This window comes from Lissotriton helveticus, chromosome 8 (genome assembly GCF_964261635.1).
Source record: "Lissotriton helveticus chromosome 8, aLisHel1.1, whole genome shotgun sequence".
In the NCBI taxonomy this organism is placed as follows: domain Eukaryota; kingdom Metazoa; phylum Chordata; class Amphibia; order Caudata; family Salamandridae; genus Lissotriton; species Lissotriton helveticus.
Genome location: NC_136069.1, coordinates 856700361 through 856722325, shown reverse-complemented (window position 1 = coordinate 856722325; position 21965 = coordinate 856700361). Strand labels below are relative to the sequence as shown.

The 21965-nt window shown below is 44.8% G+C and overlaps 1 non-coding gene across 1 annotated transcript; it reads left to right on the top strand.

The window, feature by feature from the left end:
- Positions 1–21539: 21539 nt before the first annotated feature.
- LOC144774381 (5S ribosomal RNA) lies at positions 21540–21658 on the top strand. The gene has a single exon (XR_013600218.1). It is a non-coding gene; the product is annotated as a 5S ribosomal RNA (ribosomal RNA).
- Positions 21659–21965: the final 307 nt, after the last annotated feature.

The following is a 21965-nucleotide window of genomic DNA, read 5'->3' as shown; positions in this document are numbered from 1 at the left end:
AAAGTGGGTTTAGGGGAAGCAAAGCATGTATACCTAGTAGTTCTCTTTACAAATGACAGTGTTCCTAAAGTTATTTCCTTTCGCTAACTGCAATGAACCTTTAAATAAGTATTTGCTGTATATTAAACTTTTGTCCCATGTTAGTGCTGAGTCAAGTTAACGGCAGCCCAGTGCTGCTGCTGCCCCGGGGGCCTCATGTAAAGGTCAGGAGGGCCGCATGCAGCCCCCAGGCCTTACTTTAAGTATCACTGGTCTATAATTTGTGTGTGTGTGTTCTGCCAAGAATCCCCGTACTGGATGATACAACCCCAGTTTGCTGAAAGGAAAGACTGTAAGTCCCTGTTGTGCACACAAGCTGGACGCCCTTTACAGAGATATCAGCAGGCAGCTGGGACAAACCATCAGTGTGTAGAGACCTCACCAATGACAGCAAAGGGCTCCTCTACCTAAACCTGATAATGCATGTTTATTTATGCTGAAAAGCATCCATGTGTGTCCTTAGGCATGCCAGCATTGTTGTGGTCTATAGATAGCCGTGTCACCTCGTGGATAAATAATAGGGCAACATTTGCACAATGTGTGTCAAGGCCTTGGTCATGGTGTTCAAGGAGTCTTGATTATGTTCTTGTGACGTGGAATATGTAAGTAAAGCAATTTCAGATAAACTAATCCAGCATTGTCAAGCAAGCAAATGTGTGTAAAAGGATATTGTGTGAAAGGGAAGGCAACTTAAGAAACGTGTACATAGTGAAAGATGGCAATGTTTCTTCATGGGCCGAACTAAGACACATGCCAATCAGGCTGAGCCTAAGTGTCAAGGCAAGGAGGTGTGCAAACATGTTCCTGCTTGATTATGCCTATGCAGTCTGTTATCATCAATCACAACAAGAGAGGCCAAACCCACCAGGGTCACTGGTCCCTCTTGCTGACAGCTTCTATCTCCCTGGGCAGTCTGTGTGCTGTGTGCATTACTGCAGCAAGTCCAGTCTACCAGTGGCAGCCGAAAGCCTTCCTACTTTGCTCTCACCTGTCCTTGTTACCAGCACAGGAAATACGCATGGGTCTGCAGTCAGTCAACTAATGGATTATGAACACCACTTCTCCAGCAAGAGGCTGTCCACTCCAAAAACTAGACCATACTGGGGCTGCCTGGACACTACTCGCCAGAATGTCTGGGCCAGACCAGGGACCTCCTTATAGGAAGTTACATTATTTAGTAACTACTGCTCACAACCAGCCAAGTTGAGGCAAGAGAGTAAATGCTTATGATGTAATGCCTCACTGGTTTCCTACTCCCACTCTGGACCTGTTTGTGTTCAATTGTGATCTGTTTTATACTCTGTCCAAAACCTCTAATGAAGCTACCTTAACCTGCAAGGGTGCATTTCAAACTAGCCATGATTGCATTGCTTTATGTGTCACACAGGACTCCATATTTATGTCCCACCTACACATCTCCACTCTATGCCATTCTACGCTATGCCACTCTACTCTATGCCACTCCACTCTCCTCTATGCCACTCTATTCTATGCCACTCTATGCCACTCTCCTCTACGGCACTCTGCTCTATGCCACTCCACTATTTTTAGCCACACTGCTGTACAACATGGCTAAAAGACATTGGCAAAGCCAAGAGCTCTCACATACACTCTCACATAGGCAAGACCTATTGGCTTTGGCAATGCTTGTGACACTAGCAACACTGACGTTTATTTTTAGGGAGTGGGGCATAATGTCCATCATCAAAATGTAATCCAGATTAAGAAAGAGTAAGACAGAAATGGAAGAAGGAAGCAGGAAGACAAAGATAGGAAGGCAGGACCAGAGGAAAAGGCAGCGATGAAAAAGAACCTGTAACAGTGAGATAAAGAAACATGAAGTATAGGCCGATAGAGCAAAGAAGCATGAGGTTGAATCATGACGAGGCAGTCTTGGAATTCAGCAACCCCAGCCCTCAGCAGAACCGACTACAGGCTTCTAAGAAAAACTATGGCCCCCTGCACCTATTTTTAACAAATTAAACACAGCTGATAACGGAATAGTAAGTGGAACCCTTTCACAAAATGTGCCCAGTCTCTTGTAATTAACCATTTTGAGATTTAGTGCTGTCCTCTGATGTAATTGGAGAAATATATCTGTCTGTCCCTTCAAAATATGGGCAAATTGTGTTATGTACAACAGATCATGCTTAACCCCATGCGCGCTGCGGGTTTTCCCGCTGTGCGCTGACTTTTTCGAAAAGCCTCGGTTCATGACGAGCTCAGCTCGTCATGAGCGTACGACAGGCGTAACTCATGACGAGCTGAGCTCATCATGAGCATTGAAGGGGTTAATGAAAAATTTGAACCCTTTCAGATACCACCCCCTCCCGGCCACAGTGCTCTTGTTATGGACAAGAAACAACACTTTTGTGTTATGATTTCTTCTCAAACTAGAGTAAAGTAAAACTGACATTGGTTGCTAGTAGTTAATACCCAGTGGGATTCACATTGAAATCAGTGTAAAGTGCACATTTTCCATGATTGGCACATATGTGATTTATAATGTTAGTGTCATTTGTGTAGTGCAATGTCTGCCAATAGCATGATCTAGCAGCACTGTCATGTATCCAACTTGCCTTGCATACCATGCTGCTATGGAGCGGTACTGAAAGTGCTAGAAAATGTTATGTTATGTTAATCAGAACTTATAGAGCGCATGTTCAGCAACAGGTTTCTTGGTGCAGGTATTTTTTCATTTGTGGTCACTAGTCATAAGGTCTAGGTTGGGTGAAGAGCCAAGTCTTCAGCATCTTCCTAAAGTGAGGGAAGTCTGACTCTAGTCTCAGTGGGGGTGGCAGAGCATTCCTTAATTTGGGTGCAAGTATTGAGAAACGTGACCCTCCTGTTTGTTTGTGTCTGAAGCCCAGAACCACCAATAGATTCATGTGCATGGATCTTAAGGTGCGCTGAGGGGTGTACCTATGGATTTCTGAGGATATGTACTTTGGGCCAGTCCCATGCAAGGCTTTAAACAGGACACAGACTGTTTTGAACATGGAGTGCTGCTCCACTGGGAGACAGTGCAGCTCTTTTAGCAGTGGCTTAATGTGACATTGTCTGCCTTGTTGGTATATAATACTAGCTGCCTAGTTTTGTATCAGCTGCAGACGATGTATCTGGTTGCGCTGGAGGCCTATGTATATTGAGCTGGCATAATCAATTTTTGATAAGATCAAAGAGATGATGATTTGGATGCAAATGTACCATTTAGCTCCATTTTGTATCACTTTTTCATGGTAGAGCTCTGGGTAAACCACAGTCATCCCCTGAGAGTCAGGCTCACTCACTACTGGCACCAAAAAATACACATTTAATAAAGCTTCTAAATATTTGCTCCATTTTACGTTACCCGGCAGAGGGGTTGCCTGTGTTTTAGTCTGTTTTAGCCCCCTTGCTGTTGTAGGGACTTACTGCTTTTGGCATTGAAACAGGTCTCTGCTTCTTTAACCTGTAAATCAGGGCAGGTGCTTTTTATAGCAGATTAGTGAGAAGTGCAGTGAAACACAGTAAGCCAAATAAATGAGATAATAGTTGACCTTGAACTTCAGAAGCATCTGGGAGCTGCTGAATATAAGGGAAGGAAGGATAGGAAGGTAAGGAGAAAGAAAATAAGGGAGAAGCAATCAAAACAAAATGAAGGTAAGATGGAGACAAAGAAACAGGTACAGATTAGCATCAGATCTTTGTTCAATTGGGACAGAGTCTGTGTCAGTGTTAGTCTTTAAGGCCTTTAACCCCTTGCATGCTGGTGATGAACCCCAGCCGTCACGCTCCGCGGTGCTCGTGTGCTGATGACGGCTGGTGTTCGTCACGGCCCCGCCCTGTTTGTTTTTTTACCGCACAGCGGCGGAAACGGGCCAGCAGCGAAGGGGTTCATGAGTTTGAAGCCTTGGCTGGGCCAATGCAGCCTTTGATCCTTCACAGGCCAATTGACTAACTATCATTAAAGTGAGTAATAATAATGCCTGTCTTTTATTACCATTGGGCAGTGTAAAATAGTGGTCCTAGGACCTATGTAAAAAGGAAGTTATAACTCCAAGTATTACCATGCTTGCTAATTTTTTTAAACTTAAACAAAGTGCTTACAGGTATAGTAACTAGGACTGGGAGGATCTCACGGAGTTACCAAAAAACTCAGCCACATTCCACAGAGTTTCACTAGCATGCAGAGTAATGATTCTGTCATCCAGCAATGATGATCTTTGGAGACTAACTCTACCCCCTCACTCAAAGTTATCCGCGAGACATAAATAGAAGTTAAGTTTGTGAACAAATATGTCCCGGGAGACTGCATATGAACATCAGTGGGGTTCAGGCAGCTCACACGTTGCTTGCATAAAATTCAAAAGAAATCTAAAGCATCAGAAAAGAAAATATTTCAAAGAGCATACTGCCCAGGTCTACAATAATTGATTTGCCTCTGACTGTAGCTCAGATCAAGTTGAATGTTGTGTTTTTTACTGAAGGGAAAGGCTGAAGTGAAAAGCCATGTGCTCTGTGCTGTTTCCCCTTATTTTCACAGGGAAGGTTGGAGTCGGGCACCGAGAGAGAGGAGGCTGGAGAAAGGAGTTTTCTTGCACTTACCTGCAGAGGTCCGACATGGAGGCAGAGACCTGGCGTGTGGCAGACCCCATCGCAGCTCTTTAGGATTCCTGGGGGCAGCCTCCGCCTCAGGCCTTTCAGAGGCAGAGTCCTGACAGAGTATTCTGTAACCCTTGCAGGTGTCCTGCTCCTTCAGGCCGAGAGTATCCAGCAACCCCATCCCAGTGGGCCCCCACTTGCCATTTCCAGCCACTCTTGCCCGCTTAAGGTCCTACGTTCCTCCAGCACCACCAGTAAGCGGCGAGGCTCTGGCAAGCAGCCAAATGCTAGCTGGGGCAGACTGTGTGCGGACAAGCGATGCCCAGCATGCCAGCTCCATGAACAGTAAGGTATTCAATTACTTATAGGGCCAGCACCAGCCCCGCTCCCTTCCTGCACCCTCCTCACACCCGCCGCCAGTATCCAGACTCCGACCACCCCTCCTGCTCGGCCATGTTTGTATGTGCGCAATCTTAGGATTCGAGCCACCACCATGGTAGGCCTTCGCCGTTGCTCCTTATACTCTCACTTGCCACACTCTCACCTAGTGCATCACAAGTTCCCACCGTATCGAATGGTGATAAACACTAGGGGCCTCATTTATGAGGCTATGCGTCACTTTTACGCCACTGGTGCGTCACTTTTTGTGACGCACCAGTGGCGTAAAAAATGCGCCTTGTTGCACCATATTTACAAAGTGACGTATCTATGTAGATACGTCACTTTGTAAACCCCTGCGCCACATTATACAAGCCCCAGGTATAATGTATGCAAGGAGGGCGTATTGACGCAAGAAAGGGTAGTAGAAGTGACGCAGTGAAATCTATGTGATGTCACTGCGCCACTTCTAGGACACAAAAGCGTCAATTTCTTACGCCTGCCTCACAGCAGGCGTAAGACTGACGCAGGCCCTTTCACATGGGGCTTGTCCCATGTGAAAGGATACATTGCTGGAGTTGCGTCACTTTTGTGACACACTCCAGCAATGCATCACTTTTGTGCCATACAGATACGTCAGAAATACTGACGTATCTGTAACTCCTTGCACAATGATGCATCATACAGTAAATATGACGCATCATTGGTGTTGCAAGAAGGGCACAGTGAAAAGTGACACATCGCTGTTTTCAAGCAGCGATGCGTCACTTTCCATAAATGAGGTCCTAGATCGCTAGAAGAGTAAGCAAACTAACAACAGTCATGTTGGGTTGGTGGGCAAACATGAAGAAGTGGTCTTTCTGTAATATAGTGCTGATGTTTTTTATAGGGGTGGGCGGTATACTCCGCTATGCTACGGTTGGCAAAGTTGCTGCTGAACTCCACGCTACATGTGGAGCACGGAGTGGAAAAACTCTGTGAACTCTGCTGGCGAAGCGGAGTGTACCACCCACCCCTAATGGTAACCCAGTTCTGTGCGACATCCACTGCAGTCACTTATGTGTGAGCAGTGAGTCACAGACTCAAATCTCCGCCTCCCAAACATTTATCCTTCCCATGTCAATTAAAAAAAGCACCACTGTGATGAGTAGCAATACATATTTTCCATCATTGTCAATGTACCACCCCACAGGCAGTGATCAAGCACCTTACAAATAAACATGTTATCTCATTAAAAATGTCAACTACTTGATGTGATTTTCTTTCCTTTCTTGTTATGTTATATGGCAGTAAACAATCATTTATATGTACCATTCCTGCATTTTATCCCATCGCTCCAATAGTGTGAAATTGTGTGAAACATCCTCTGCTGTGCAGGCCCACACCCTCGGAGTGACGATAAATATGGATGAACATCTAAAGTGGTGGATGTCCAAGTTCAAACGGTCACACCTGCTCTATTTGTGTACTTTGGACCACTGATGCATGAGAGCACTGTAAATGATAAGAATCCAGAAATCATGTTACATAGCACTCCTATATTAATGACAGAACTTGCACCACACTTGTAGCGTGACCGACTGGCAGAGCCAATAAAAAACTGAAATGATGTGGCTCAACCTATGTGGCTATAGGCTGCACAACAAGCATTGAGGGAGCAACTGTGACATTGAGCCTACCAGGAAGTGGGAGACTAGTGGAGGAACACGATTAAGAAAACAGCCAACGAAGACATGATGGCAGGGAGATTACATAATAAATATTACTCAAAAAAATGTTGAATGCTGCTCGTGTGTGTTCATATGTATGTGATCATGTACATAAGTGCACTTGCACCTGTATACATGCATGAGGAAGCTTATGTAAATAGTCCACCCCTCCACAGCACGATGATACCCACTGTTGTTATAATGGTTACTCTAATATATTGATAGTGGCTCTCGACAAAATGTGGGAATCTATGGCATGATAATGCCTACCCATTTTATTATGCTGCCCCTGTATACCGGTGCCTTTAATGTGGAAATCTATGGTACACTGACACCAGGTACTTGAATAAAGCTGGCCCTGACATAGTGAAGGCCATTTTTGCCATATTAAGGGCACACATTGCATGACAGTAGTATAACATGGGCCCAGATATATTATGTCCATCCTTTTCATAAGACAGTGATAAATGGGTAATGTGTGGTACACTGTGTCCTTTTGTTGTATTAGTACTCAAACATATTGTATAAAAGTCACACCAAACACACATTCACTGAAAATAAAAAACTTGGGGCCAGATTTATAAAATCTACAATGAGATTTACCAAGCAATGCAAGGCCATCTTCTGTGGCCCTGCGTGGCTTAGAAAACCTGGACTAACACAAGGCAGTGCAAGTCGCTGCCTTGTGTTACTCTGCGGCAGGAAGACGTTCCATGAGTGGAGTATGGGTGTTACTACTCATCCACCCATGCATTCTGCCGCAGTCCCAGATTTACCAACAGTGGTAGACCTGGGAATGCGTAAGAATTGTATGCCTCCCCACCAGAGGTTCAATGAGGAGAAATCTTGGTATTTCTCCTTGTTTCCACTTTCTACACTGTGCTGCAGCAGCACACATATAAAAAGGAAAATTCCACTGAGGATTGTTTTAGTGCAAGAAAGTGGCCCTTCCTGCACAAAAACAATCCTGCCTACACCACAGTGCAAGAGTGCCTTCGTTGGCGCAAGGCAGCACTTTGTGCTCCGGTGCAAGGAAACAACAGGAATGCGTTGTATGATGTTAAATACGGAGCACTCCTGCCCTTCCCCTTTCATGCAGCGCAGCACAGAGAGGTGGCTTGCTGCATTGCGCTGCGTCAAAAATTTATACATTTGCCTCTTCGTATTTAACAGTAAAAATTAATTGTATATGTATTGATAGTTGTTTTTGGTTTGGGAAAATTAGTTTATTCTTCTAAAAGAAAAACGTTGCATTTAGTAAAATCTGATCTGAATATTGTATTTCCAAATATATGTATTTAAATAACATTTTATGAATTATTTATTGGTGACACCTTTCTTCAGAATAATACTGGTGGTGGCCAAAAAGTATTGGTTAATGGAGCTCTTTGAGCACTTTTTAATTTGGGAACTGTGAAGACATGTTCATTGATGGTCTCTGATCAGGTACTCTCACATACATTGGAACCCACAGCGAGCAGCTGACACTAATGTGTAGCTTTTCCAAACATTTTTGTCAAATTTGGGTAGGCCAGCTATAGAATTGATATTCCTCGATACCGAGTGTACCCTGATGCTTTTGTCTAAAGTTGTATCGAAATGCTTTACTCTTGGATTCCTTAAAGTAGTAACTCCTGACTTCTAAAATGATCTTTTGTTTATATCCGGTTTTGATCTATGTTACTGGCTGATTGTACTTGTAAATGAGTTATTGGCCTCACTTTTTTGAACAATCCAGATCGCCTGAAAAATGAACTCAAATTGGTCGCAATTTTAACTAATATGACCGATTCCTTTTACCTGGTGACTTTCTATAAGCTAAGACTAATGACAAAAATTCATTATAGAAGTACCTGGAAACCCATTGTAAAGTTGCCTATAAATCGAATACCTTTTTGACCTATTTCAATGGCCAAATATAGCATGTATACAACCTGGGACACTAATGTCTTCACCTATACCTTGGGGATTACAATGTCCGTCCTGTATGGATATCTGTGAACTATGTTCAGCTATGACTAACCTGCTTTAAAAAAAACATTTGTTGCTCACTTACCCCTTAAAATAAAATCGATTGCATGCTTCTAAATATCACTGTTAGTACAGCACTTTTTTAAAAAGCTACCAGGCTGAACCTACCCCTGCTCCAATGACCACTTCCTTGTCATTGCTGGGGGGCAGTTTCCCCAAAACATATACTCTTGGGTTATTAGTAAAGCAAACAGGGATCTCTAGTAACAACCTTTGTACTGCACAGTAGCAAAGCCATACATGTATCAAATTCCACAGCGACCTCTGGTAAAGACCTGTGGTACTGCAAGTAGGAAAGTCATTGCGTGTGTCAAATTTCATGTGGACCTCTAGAAGCATCATGAGGTACTGTACCCTAACACATCAGTTGCATGTGCCACATTTCAAAGGGTTAACAACTAATGGAAGGCATCTACCAGGGTCACAATTTTAGTCCATACACTAAAGCAAACACATTAGCACATGTACTAAAATCAGACATGCATACACAGTGTGAGTACTATTATTCACTGAAGAATCAATTTTTACTCATGTCCCTGTCTGCAACTTATTTCCTCCTGGTCGGTTTAGATGTGCAGCCTGCACGCGCTGTTCATAGGTCCTACCTGTGTTCTGCTAATGAATGCTATTAGAACATGAGCCTGTGCTGGGTACCTGTAACCTGCTCCTATGAGGACCTTGCACCTTTTAACCTGCCCCTATCAGAGCACTGAATACGTTGCCCATTCGTTGCACCTATGGCTATCTCTTTCTGTTGGCAGCACAAATGTGTTTTTGCCTGTTGGCTTCAATTGCTCGAAATGAACAAAACATGTGACCTGCATATTTGAGAGAGACACAAAATCCCCTAGGTGATGTAGCACTGTACACAGTATCACAGCTTTACATACCCAAAGTCATGTGCTGAATATTTTCCTACCCGCAAACCTATGCACTGATCATATGTTTTTGTTGTATTATTATTGTGACTATCTGTGTGCTTTATATTTTTCAGTATAATCATTCAAGTTGAATTTGGTTATTAAAACAGTATCGAATTGATTCACATTAAAGTTAGAAGACACGTTTGTAAGGCATCCTTTACAAAAATAAAGCAAAATACACTTTTATGTTCCCTACTTCATCTGTGTGGAGTATATTTTATTTGTTCATTTTTGTATAGGGAGTAGCATTACGGAATGGTGTTAAAAGTAGTTTTGCTCTATTAGTAGCCCAGTAATACAAGCATAATAATACATGCTCAGCCTTAATATTCACAATCCTTTGCATAGATATTGTATTTCTGTTTCATTTTTATTATGAACAGCTCTATTTCTTATGTTTTGTAATGCAATAATTCAAGTTCAAACCACACAATTGAACCACATAGAATGGTTTGCTGCCCTATGTTTTCAGATATTCTTTCACAAACATAAAAGAAAACACTATTTTTTTATGTAACCCTCAGTATTGTATATCAGGTAGAATTTTTCACGTACCGTTCTCGGTGCAGCATCCAGGTTGCAACTAAAAATGTCTGTATAAAGAGTAACCCTGGGCGTAGTTCGCGAAGTAGCGCTACAATTTGCATGGTCCCAATACTTTACGGAATATTTTTATAGCTGCCATTCTTTGTACCGGTCTTGTTTTTCGCTTTCTCTATTACTGTGAGGAGGTGACTATTTTTCATTTTGCAATATTATAATTCACGTGTGAGATTTTCTTTAATACATTTGAACCACATAGAAAGGTGTTTCACTCTAAATTTGGAAGGTACCTTTTTTGAATTGATAAAGAAAAACATTATTTTCCATTTATCTCATACAGGATCTATGTGGGCGAGTTCTTTATGTGCACCTTGTTATGTGGTTCTTCACGTACTTACTGTTCTCATATTCTGCCTCTAGAGCTGGATAAGCTGAAATCGATGTCTTACCACTACAATTGCCGTGTGTCTTTGCAAACTAGACAAGGAACTGTTATACCAAGTTCAGTGTGCACTACTCTGGAAGTCCCTATAACCTGAGTTATACACCTCCTGCATCCCTGAGAAGAAGAATGTAAAGACAAAATTAAGAACTGGTCAAGCTACATGTAACCATACAAGTTGTTATACCTAAATACAATTGTTTTGAAACTTATACCTTACCCCAATCCTTACTTTCAATTTTGTTATCTTCATCCTTACCCATTTCTCCTGTTTTAACTATCATAATATTTAGGCTTCCTTCCTTTCTTCTTAAATTCACAAGTATCCATCCCTTTATGGGAAGATTCATCCATTTGCAACCCATCCACCTTCACTCAAAATCTTTTCAGTTTGCTTCACCTTCGATTTCGTTGCATAACTAAAACCTAGATTTTCAACATTAGTAGCTCTGTTGTTCTCTTCACTTCATAACTCCCATCTCATGTACTGCCACAGATTGCCCTTGAATTTGCAGTGTGGAGGAGAGCAGTGTAGTCTCTTTTTGTATTATCTTTTCCCTCATCTTCTTTGAGACTCATTACTTATCCTTAACAAGTTCCAATTGCTACACCTTTCTTACCATTTGCGGATCCCCTGTCCTCTTTCTATGGGTAGATAATTTCTTATATTCCAATATACATCTTTCACTGTTCTTTTTGATGATTTGACATTTTTATAAAACTTTGTTTCTCTCTGCCCAGGCTTCCTAATATTTCCAATTCATTGCTGAAATGTAATATCTTACACAACTGGCTACTCACATTTCCCAAACTATGGCTCTTATTTTAATTCAGCATTTCATTCTATCTTCTCTGATATCTCTATTGTCTTTCTATGAAACCTCAGTACTGAGCACCATCACATGTCATTTTCCTTGTTCCTCATCATTCACTAGTCTCCTTTCCATCCATCTTTTCCATTAGTTTAACTAGCTGTGACCTCTGCCTATTTTACCATCATACTCTTGCCTCACCTGTTGCACCCAACCTTTCTCGTCTTGTCTCCTTCATTTCCTTTTATCTCATATTAACATTTACATCGCTCCCATGATCATCTTCAATTCGCATTTACTACTCTCTCACGATCTATTTTATCCATTCTTGACTAACAACCCCTGATTCTTCTTTATAATTTTCTTGGTGGCGCCCTAGCCCTGACTCAGCGATACGTTTAAATCACTGTGTGTGAGTTTAAAGCAGAAAGGAAGAGAAAGAAAACTGACCCGCTCCAAGCGCCACTCTGTATCCACACTTCCTAGGACCTATTTCCTGCAAAACAATTCCACATCTCAACCTTATAATTTCCATATCTCCCCATCCTTTTTGCTTATTGTCCCTTTTTAACCAGCCTCTCTTTTCTTCCCTCATACACCTTCATCTCACCCCATACTAGTTTCTGAAGGCTCCCTTCTTTCCTTTCAAGACTGACACGTTTCACAAGGTTTAAGCTCACACTTCCTGTTCAACTTGTATGTCGAACCTCTTACAGAAATTCTCAGAGACGCAAACATATCTTATCACATGTATGCGGACGACACGCAGATATACATTAGGATCGCATCTCTGGAAGACATCAAGTTAATGAATGAGGCCTTAAAAGTGTCATTACAATGGTTAACTAGCAATCATCTGAAGCTAAATGCACAAAAATCGGAATTCCTATTAATTTCACCACCAAAGAACCACACAGAAGTGAAGGAATGGACCAAACTGATCACATCACTAAACTGTACCCCTACTCTAGTGGACTCAGCGAAATCACTAGCAATCACACTGGATGAGAACCTAGACATGAAAGCCCACATCAAATCAATGGCAAAAAGTGCCCGATTTCATTTGAACTACATTAGAAAAAGTGAAACCATTCATTGCTCCGGCGGATCTCAAAATGGCAGTCCAATCCTTAGTTATCTCAAGGAGTTAATATGGTTGTACAACTTTAGCAGGTCTACCAAAAATTTCCACAGCACCACTAAAAGCATGCCTCAATGGAGCTGGCAGACTCATCACCAGAACGAAGAAATTCAACCATATCTCCCCACACCTGAAAGCGTTAAACTGGCTACCGTACAAAGCCAGAATTCGACTTAAATTGGCATGTATTACCCACAAAGTGCTCCACTACAAAACACCAAGATACCTGGCCCAAACAAATTGAGTTATCAGGAGGAAGCAAACCAGCCAGGAGTGCCAGGGAGCTGTTGCTGAGACGACCCATCTTCTGGAAGAAGAAAATGTACGATAGAGCTTTCTCAGGAGCTGCCCCCAGAATATGGAACTCACTCCCTCCAATCATTAGGAAAATTCCAAACACAGCAACATTTAAGAGGGAAGCTGAGATCTTCCTTATGAGTAAGTTCCTTCCATAGGCAAGACAGTTCATCACCAGCAACGTGACATAGATGTTTCCAAAACAGAACAACTATGTAGTGAAGAGAAAGTCACCAGCTATACTGGGGATAACCTCTGCCGGCCCTATACTACTTCTGACCTTTGTAGAATGCACGGGAAAAAGACATTTCAGAACTATTTTGTACTAGAAGCCCCAGTACACCATGATATCAAGTTGTATCCTAAAATTACCTCATGTCAATGTATTTACCTATGTTAATACTCTATAGCTTTATACTTAACTTACCTCATATCAATATGAATTGTTATGCTATACAAGATGTAACTCTAAACTACCTCATGTAAATGTGAAGCGCTCTGATACCCAAGGGCCACGTTTGCGCTATACAAAATGCTTTAAATAAATAAATAAATAAATAAATAAATAAAAATTACTCTTCCTGGTGTAAACCTCACAATGTTCTGACAACTTCGATCTCATCTTGGCTCCTCTTATTCATATTTATGATCTCCATCATAACCTGATACTTTCTACTGTTGTCTCTGGCATCTATCAACACTAAACCACCTTATTAATTTATAGCTCTCCTCTAGGATCTATTCTTACAGGCACATGCATCAAGCGTTTAAGAATTCGCAAAAATTGCGAATCGCAAAACAATAGCAATTGCGATCGCAATGTTCCATGTCGGAATGCATTAACCTTATTTTTGCGAAAATATGTAAGTTTTCGCAAAAATAAGGAATCGCAAAAGAATTCTGTGAAAACCCTTGCGAATTCTTATTTGCGATTCTCAAATACAGAATCGCAAATAAGGAATCGCAATTGAAATGCATAAAAAAATCGAAATTTTCGATTTTCATAGAAATCGCAAAATTGCAATCGCAATTTAAGAAGGGACTGAACCAGGTGGTAATCATGAGTGCAAATCTGAAACAGCTGAAGAGCAACTGAAAGTGATTTAAACACACCCACAATGAGGTCCCAGAAGTCAAAATGGCTGGGCTGTACCTGATGGCGAGGAGGATGAGGCTGCAAGCTGCTCGACAGAGAGGGAGGCAAATCAATGAACGCATTTTCAGAGTCCGCATAACGTTGCTAGGACAGCAGGAGGACGAGATATATGATAAGTATAGGCTGAATGCCCAAATGATACATGATTTAATCAATGAATTGGACCCCATCCTGCAACAACAGACTCATAGGACCAATGCAATTCCAACGCATGTCCAGATTTTATGTTGCCTACATCTACTGGCATCAGGCAGTTTTCAGGGAGTAAATGCAGTAGCAGGAGGTGTGTCGCAGAGTGCATTGTCACGAATATTCAAAGTGTTCCTTGATGCCATGATGGTGCGGATACACTCACACATAAGTTTCCCTAACACAGCCCATGAAATTGCTAGGACCAAGCAGGATTTTTACCAAATAACAGGCTTCCCCCAAGTACTGGGTTGCATAGATTGCAACGATGTGGCAATATGTGCCCCTGCAGCACAGGAATATTTGTATAGAAATAGGAAATGTTATCATTCCCTAAATATTCAGGTCGTGTGTAATGCCAAAAACAATAAACATCATAACGGACATTGTCTCACAATTTCCTGGCAGTGCACATGATTCCTATATCTTCAGGCAAAGTGGCATTCAGACTCGTCTAGCAAGGGGAGATTTTGGAGAGGGACATTTGCTAGGTAAATATGTGCAAAACAGCATTCCATTCCTATTACATATGTTAATGTCAAACATGAACTGACAGCCTTTCATCCCTCACATGTAGGTGACAGCGCATACGCCTTGCGAAATTACCTGATGACACCATATCTCAATCCTACGACTGCCGCACAAAGGAGATACAATGCAGCACATATTTCTACAAGGAACGTGATAGAACACACAATTAGGCTGCTAAGGAGCCGATTTAGACGCCTCCATAAGACCGGAGAAGCAATGAAATACAATCCTGAACAATGCTGCAAAATAGTTGCAGCATGTGCCATGCTGCACAACATTGAGACAAAGGGAGGTTTGGAAATGGAGCTGTCTGACAGTGACTTGGAGGATGGGAACCAGCAAGTGCAACACCACCCTGCCCTACAAGGATCAGGCGCAGCAGAAGGGCGCAGGCGCAGATTGGAGATTACACAGAATTACTTCTAAGGTGAGTATTGATGACACAAACACAGTATATGCAATGCAAAGTAAGCTTTATGAAAAGGTATTGTGACCAGGGAAGTGAAGCAAACTTCAAGAGTGACTGTAGCTGTGGCAAGCCTATTGTTAGACTTTCCTTGCTGTTTGAGCTGCTGCATTAGTTGACGGTGCTGTCTATTGTGCGATGTTTGCCCCTCCTGCATGACCTTTGTCAGTTCCTGGACACTACTGGCCAGTACTGCTAAGTTGGCTGACATTTTTGCTATTTACTCCTTCACTAATCGGGTGTTCTTTCCCTGCAGGCGATGTGAACGGAGCATCTGTCCCTCCAAGCCACCCCAGACCTGATTTGTCTGCTCAACCTGCTGTGGTCTGCGTGCTCTGTGTCTTCTCCGTTGCACTCTGCGATTGCCTCTCCGGATCATTGTTTGTGTACTTGTGGCGCTAATTCTTTTACGAACACTGACCGCAGGTGCAGCACTGGCCTCATGATCTGACTCCATGGGAAGCAGTGTTGGTACAGGTGACCTACGGGAATGAGGTACACGTGACTGTGTAGTTGGCAGAGCTGGTGTGTTCTCATGTTCAGAAGCGCTACTGTGGTGCATTTCCGGATCCTCAATATCCCCGGCCTCATCACGTTCTGCATCTGTGAGGTTAAACAGTGCAAAACTGCGTTAATGTATGCTTGTGAGGTTAGGTCACTGTTGAAATGCAATAAATTTCATATTCTTTTGAACATCTGCTACACTATTGGAAATCGTTTTTTGACATATGTGTGTGTTTGTCATTGTAACTGCTTGCCCTGACCACAACTCCCATGATGCACTGCCCACAGTAATGTAAATCTAGTACATGCTTTACAGTGTGCGCTGTGCTGAGCTGACATCATGACTTCAGTAATTGGGACAATGTGAACCTGCATTCCTCTTACCTTCAGACGTGTGTGCAGCTCCTGAGGTGTCCAGCTGCGTGACTCCAACAACAGCATCAGGCTGGATTGTTGACTCCACCAATTCCTCCATGGGAGTGTTTCCAGTGTGTGGTGATGTGCCCCCCCCCCCTGTTTTGTTTGCCTCCTTCAACCGATCTGCAATGCGCGCCTTGGCCCGACTGCGCAGATCGTACCATCTCTTTTTCAGTTCTTCTGTGGTACGGTGAGTCACCCCAAGGGCATTGACTCTGTTCTGAATCCTAATCCATATCTTCCTTTTTTCCTGCTCAGGTACCTTCAGTGAAGCTTTTCCAAACAGCTTGTCATTGCTGTGCACTACTCCCTCAATCAGAGTTTCTATTTCTTTTTCAGAAAATTTAACTTTTCTTTTCCTAGCACTTTGGCTGTCCTCTGCTGTATTTTCAGGTTCCATTTTTCAGTTGCTTGCAGGTGTTCTCAGTCGCTCTCTCTCACTCTCCTGTGCTCCCAGAGCCAGCTCCCTCCTCTCCCTGAGCCTCTGCACTGAAAATGAGGCTTGGAGAGCACACTTCCTGGTTCTGATGTCATCAACATGCATCAAAGTGCGACCCCGGAAATTGCGAAATCGCAAATTGCGAAATCGCAATTTGCGAGTTCGCTAAAACAAGAATTCGCATTATTTTCTGCGATTTTTACCGATTCCTTATTTAATTGCAATTTTCGTGATGCATCGCGTTTTGCGATTCCTTATTTGCGATTCCTTAAAAATCGCAAATAAGGAATCGCAAACTCATTTCTTGATGCATGTGCCTGTTAGTTCTTTAAACACAGCACTGTTCACTGAATCCATATTCTCCTGACAACCTTCTTCAATTTCTCTTCTCTCTTTTTAAAGTCTTTTTCCTCGTATTTTATAATAATGTTTCGTTTGTATTATGACTCTGTGTAGCTCATTGCTCCTCTACAAAAAAGGTTGTATTAGCCATTCATTTATTCATAGAAATCTGACACATATGGCTAAAACAGTTTAATGTACTACAGTCACTGGAAATGAAAGACACTGACCAATAAATTAATACAGCAAAGTAAAAGGAAATACTGCATTTTTGAAACGGAACTAATTTTCAAAACTTCACTCGCGCCACACAACTTTGTCAAACACCACAATCACGATTGTATCATTTCTATGGGTTTGCACCGTGAATTGAAGTACAGTTATGATATTTGAATAAATAGAACAATTGCATTAGATTTATTTGAGTTTTCATACTCTGCTTTAATGAAACCATTCTTAAGACAGACACAAATCAATGAAACTAAGGGGGATATGTATGATGAAGTGGCGGAGCATGTCGTTAGCCACCTGGGCTACGCAAGGCTGCACCATATTTACAAGAATGTGGTGCAGCCTTGCGTTTCCCACTGCGATGGCGCTAAGTTTCACAACTAGGCACGAGTGCAAGGTTGTTTGTATGCAGGGGAGGGTTGGTTATGTGTAAGTATGGGCGAATTTTGCGTATTTGCGGTCCGCGAAATCTCCCGCAATGGCAAAAAAATCAGCGAGTTCACGGGAAAATCTGCGAACTCGCGGATTTGCACAAATATATGTGACCACGCGCCGAAATGCGCCGAGGTCCCTCGAGTGAGCTGTCCATCATAGTGAGGAAAGGGCGGGAAGACGTTGCATACCCTAGTGTGTGTGGGGCGGGGCCAAACGGGCGGGGCTTCCATGCGAGTTCACATGCCTCTTGTTTATAAAGGGTCAGAGACCGATCAGAGCAGCAGATGAGAAGGAAGCAGCCTCCTGGTCACTGCAAGTACACGGGGATTGCGCTCGAGAAACTCGTGGATGCAAAGACCTCCATCAAGGATTACATCTAATTGTAGACGGTAGATATAGGGAGGAAGCACACCTGCCTATCCTCGGCCGTGTTCACTAATTTTTGGGGCTGAACGTTACCGAATTTGAGCTTCAACTCGGGCATGTGCAAAAAAAAATAATAATCTGCCCGCGAGCGGTTTTGCGGATTTTTCGGCAATTTTGCGAGATTCGCGAGCGGAACGGATTTTGCACCCATACTTAGTTATATGTTGGAAGGTGTCCCTTCCTGCACATAAACAATCCTAAAATGCCATTTGGTAACTTTCATGTGTACTGTAAATGTAAATGTATGTATACTTGTAAAGCGCACTATCACCTTTCAGGCATCCTGGCGCTGTATACCGCTGTGGAACCCTTCCTGGCTTTCCCTGTGAGATGCCCTCTACTGGGCACCCCCAAGGTGAAGCCAGGCATCCTAGTGCTTTCGAGGCCGTTGTGGAGATTAAGCAAGCTATTGCCCGGAGTTGCAGAGTGGGACCCATGATTAGAGTAGGCACCGAGGCGAGAATTATCGAGTCCATGGATATTGAGCCCAAGACCCTGCAGCGTCGGGCATTGAACCCTGGTCCCGGGCCAGACCTCTACCTCAGGGTCTGCCGCTCTAATCGGTGAGCCACACTTCTCCACAGACCAGGGCATTTTGATTTTTCCATGTGTGCTGCACAAAGCAGCACACATGGAAAAAGCAAAAAAGATGAAGAATAATGCATTTCTCCTCGTTTCGCCAACTTAAGACCAGGTTTTCCTGGTCTTAATTTTGGCGCAGCCTCCTATGCACCCCACCCTTGTACATAGCAGGCAGCGTCAAATACAATGGGTGTTGCAGTGGAACGCCCACTGCAGCACCCCCTGCACGCCCCATTCAAACCAACAGCGTGAAATGGTGCCTTATGTACAAGGCAGAGTTAAGCCACATTAAGTGGCTTAACGCTGCCTTGTACATAAGGCAAGACCCTTATCACCACGGGAACTTCACAAAAAGTGACATTCCCGTGTTGATAGGGCCTTGTGCATATACCCCTAAGTTCTTGATGAAGCAATTTATTTATTTTGCAATTTTTTTATGACAAGAAACACTGCCAGCAATTTCTGAAAGAATTGACATGACAGAATAGATTCAAATACTTGATAAACAACCCTATAACAAACTATCAGCGTTATGCATTTTGATATTATTAACTGTGGGTAGCGTATTTTACAACTAATACCATGACGAGTACCTTCATACATGCGACGTCGACATCCTAAAGCACAAAGAAATTACAGCGGGGATAGAGATGTAACAAAAAGCACCCAACAGGGAATAGCCCATGAATTACCCCCAGGTCCTTTATGTCCTCATCCCATTCATTAACTAATTGGAGATAACCATCTCCTGACAGAAAAAAAGAGCAGAGGCATGCTGGGACCCTAATACTGCCCCTCCCACCGGGAGTACATAAGCAGTACTTACCCAGCATCCCGTCTGTTCTTTTTTTCTGTCTGTCGACAGAAGTTTGCTGTGGTTGCTGGTGCTGCTCCTGCTGGGCTTGGGCGGCTTCCCTTGCTTGAATCACCCCGTCCGGCTGCCTGGCTGTGCGGTCGGGGTGTCTGATGTCCTGCCTCCTGGCCTGCCGGGTTTGCTGGGAGGCTGGTTTCTTCCTGTCCCTGGCTTTGTGGATGCGGGCCGGCCCTTTGCGGCTGGTGCGCCGGCCTCCGGGTCTCTTCCGGGTCAGGGGGCGCGTCTTCCTGGTTCCTGGATGCAGGGGAGACGCGCTGCGTTTGCCTCCGGCTGCCTGCCCGGCCCTGGCGTGGTTCTTGTGGTGTGCTTTGGGCTGGTGGGGAGGGGGGCCCTTGTTGGTGTCACGGCCTCTCTCCCGGGTAAGTTCCGCGTAGCGGTTTCTTTTTACCCTTCTTTGCAACTTTTTGCATTGTGTGCTGTGGGCTGCCGTTGTTGGTGCTGGGGCTCCTCCTCTGGGTCTGCCGGCAGTTCGTGTTCCTGCATTGCCCGGGGGCCCTCGGCTTCCTGTGATTCTGGCGAGTCCCCCGTGTCTGTCTCTGGATTTCTCTGTTTGTCTCCGCAGTTTCGGGAGGAATGGCAGGCTGAGATGGCTCAGTTTGGAGTGCATTGGTCGGCAGTTCTGATACCCTGGTTCAGTCCCAGGTTCCGGCCCGGTTTGCATTTATGCTTACTTTACAGTCATGGCTCTGGGGTGTACAGTGGTGCTTTGGGACCATTTCGCTGTGCCTGGTTCCTTGTGCTCTTCTGTGAGAATGCCTGTTATGTCTGTGGCTGGTTTTGAGGGGGGCTCTCCTTCTTGTATTTGCCGCAATACGCGCCGGAGGCTCCTGGGGTTGCAGGGGTTTGACCCTGGGGCCTCTTGCATGCGATGCCTGTGTTCTGCCGCTTCGCTACATCCGCGCTTATGTCTGCGCCTGCGTGTCCTGGTGCTGTCCTATAGACTCCCCTCACTGCTCCTGGGTTTCCTTGCCCTGGTCTTGGGCCTTGGGTTGGGTCCCACTTCCTGTGTGTGCGCGTTCTGGTGGCTCTTCTGGAGGGGGCTTTCTGTGGGGGCTCCTCTCCTCCTCTCTGGTTGCCTGCTGCGGCCTTGGTGCTCTCCCTCCTGGTGCTCTCTGGGGCTCCCTGCCCCCTCTCCCCGCCTTCGGAGCTTGGGTGTCTGGCCCAGGGTCTGTTTGGGTGGACACGCTTTCTCTACATTGTGTGTGGTGCCCGTGTCCTTGCGTATCTAGGGCTGTGTTTTTCTCTGGGTTTTCCTGTCTGGACTGCTTTCCTCCTCCTTCGGGCTGGCCTGCTGCGTCGCTCTCCTGTGGCTGGGGTGCGTTGATGGCTGTGCCTGCTGCTGGGTCCCTTGGGGGTGCCTGGTTCTGCTCTCGGCGTGCTTCGGGGCTCTATTTTTCCCCTTTCTTTCCTCTTCTCTGGCTCCTCTTCTCTGTGGGCTGGAGGGGGACTCCTGCTCTGCTGCTGCTCTCCCATGCTCCTTGCTTCGCGCAGCTGGCCTCTGGTTCGGGGTGCTGGCCTGTTTACGGGTTCGGTGCTCTTTGGCCTACACTGCCCCTCGGTTGCCTTTGGCTTTGGCGCTGGCTTCCTTGGCCTCGGATTGCGGGTTTTGGTTCCCTTCTGCGGTGCCTCCTTTCTGTGCTCCTCTCCCTTGGTCTGGGTGGTGGGTGTTTCTGTTACTGGGCTTCTCCCTTTGGTTCGCTGCATTCTGGTGGTGCTCCTGCTCCTGGCCGCTCGTGCTCCTGTGTTTTCTTTGAGGCGCTGTTTGGGGGGGGGTCCTCCTCTCCCTGATGTGCGTTGGCTGCTTCTCTGTGTTGCTGGCCTTCGCTATTTCCGTTTGGTGGCCTGCCTCGGTTTGGCGTGGGTTCCTGTCGCCTCTGCGGTGGCTGTTTCCCTTTTTTTTCCTGGCCCGTGTGTGCTTGCTCCTGGGGTTCCAGGTATTGTTGGGGTCTCTCCTGCCTGCTTGCTTCCGCCTTTCCCTCTGCGGCTCTTGTTTCGGAGTCGCCTTTCGCTTCCTCGGCGGCGGTCTGTTGAGGTTGCACTTCTGTTTAGCCTACGGCCATACCACCCTGAAAGCACCTGATCTCGTCTGATCTCAGAAGTTAAGCAGGGTCAGGCCTGGTTAGTACCTGGATGGGAGACCACCTGGGAATACCAGGTGCTGTAGGCTAAAAAAAAAAAAAAAAAAAAATAAAATGCATGCCTCCTTTTCGGGGTGTCGCTGGTGTGGGTGTCGTGACCTAGCCTTGATGGTGCTGCGTCCGCCCTTTTTTTGGGTGGCCTTGCCTCCGCTGCGGGCTGGCTGTTGTTTTGTGGCCTGTGCTCCGATTGCTTTCTGGCTCTGCGCCTCCGCTTCCTGGCTTTGGCTTGGTTGGTCGGGGTGTGGGGCGCGGGGGGCTCCTGGTTCTCCTGCGCCTCAGTGGTTCGTGCTGCCTTGGATGTGGCTGTTCTGTTCTCCTTTGCTCCAGCCTGGGGCT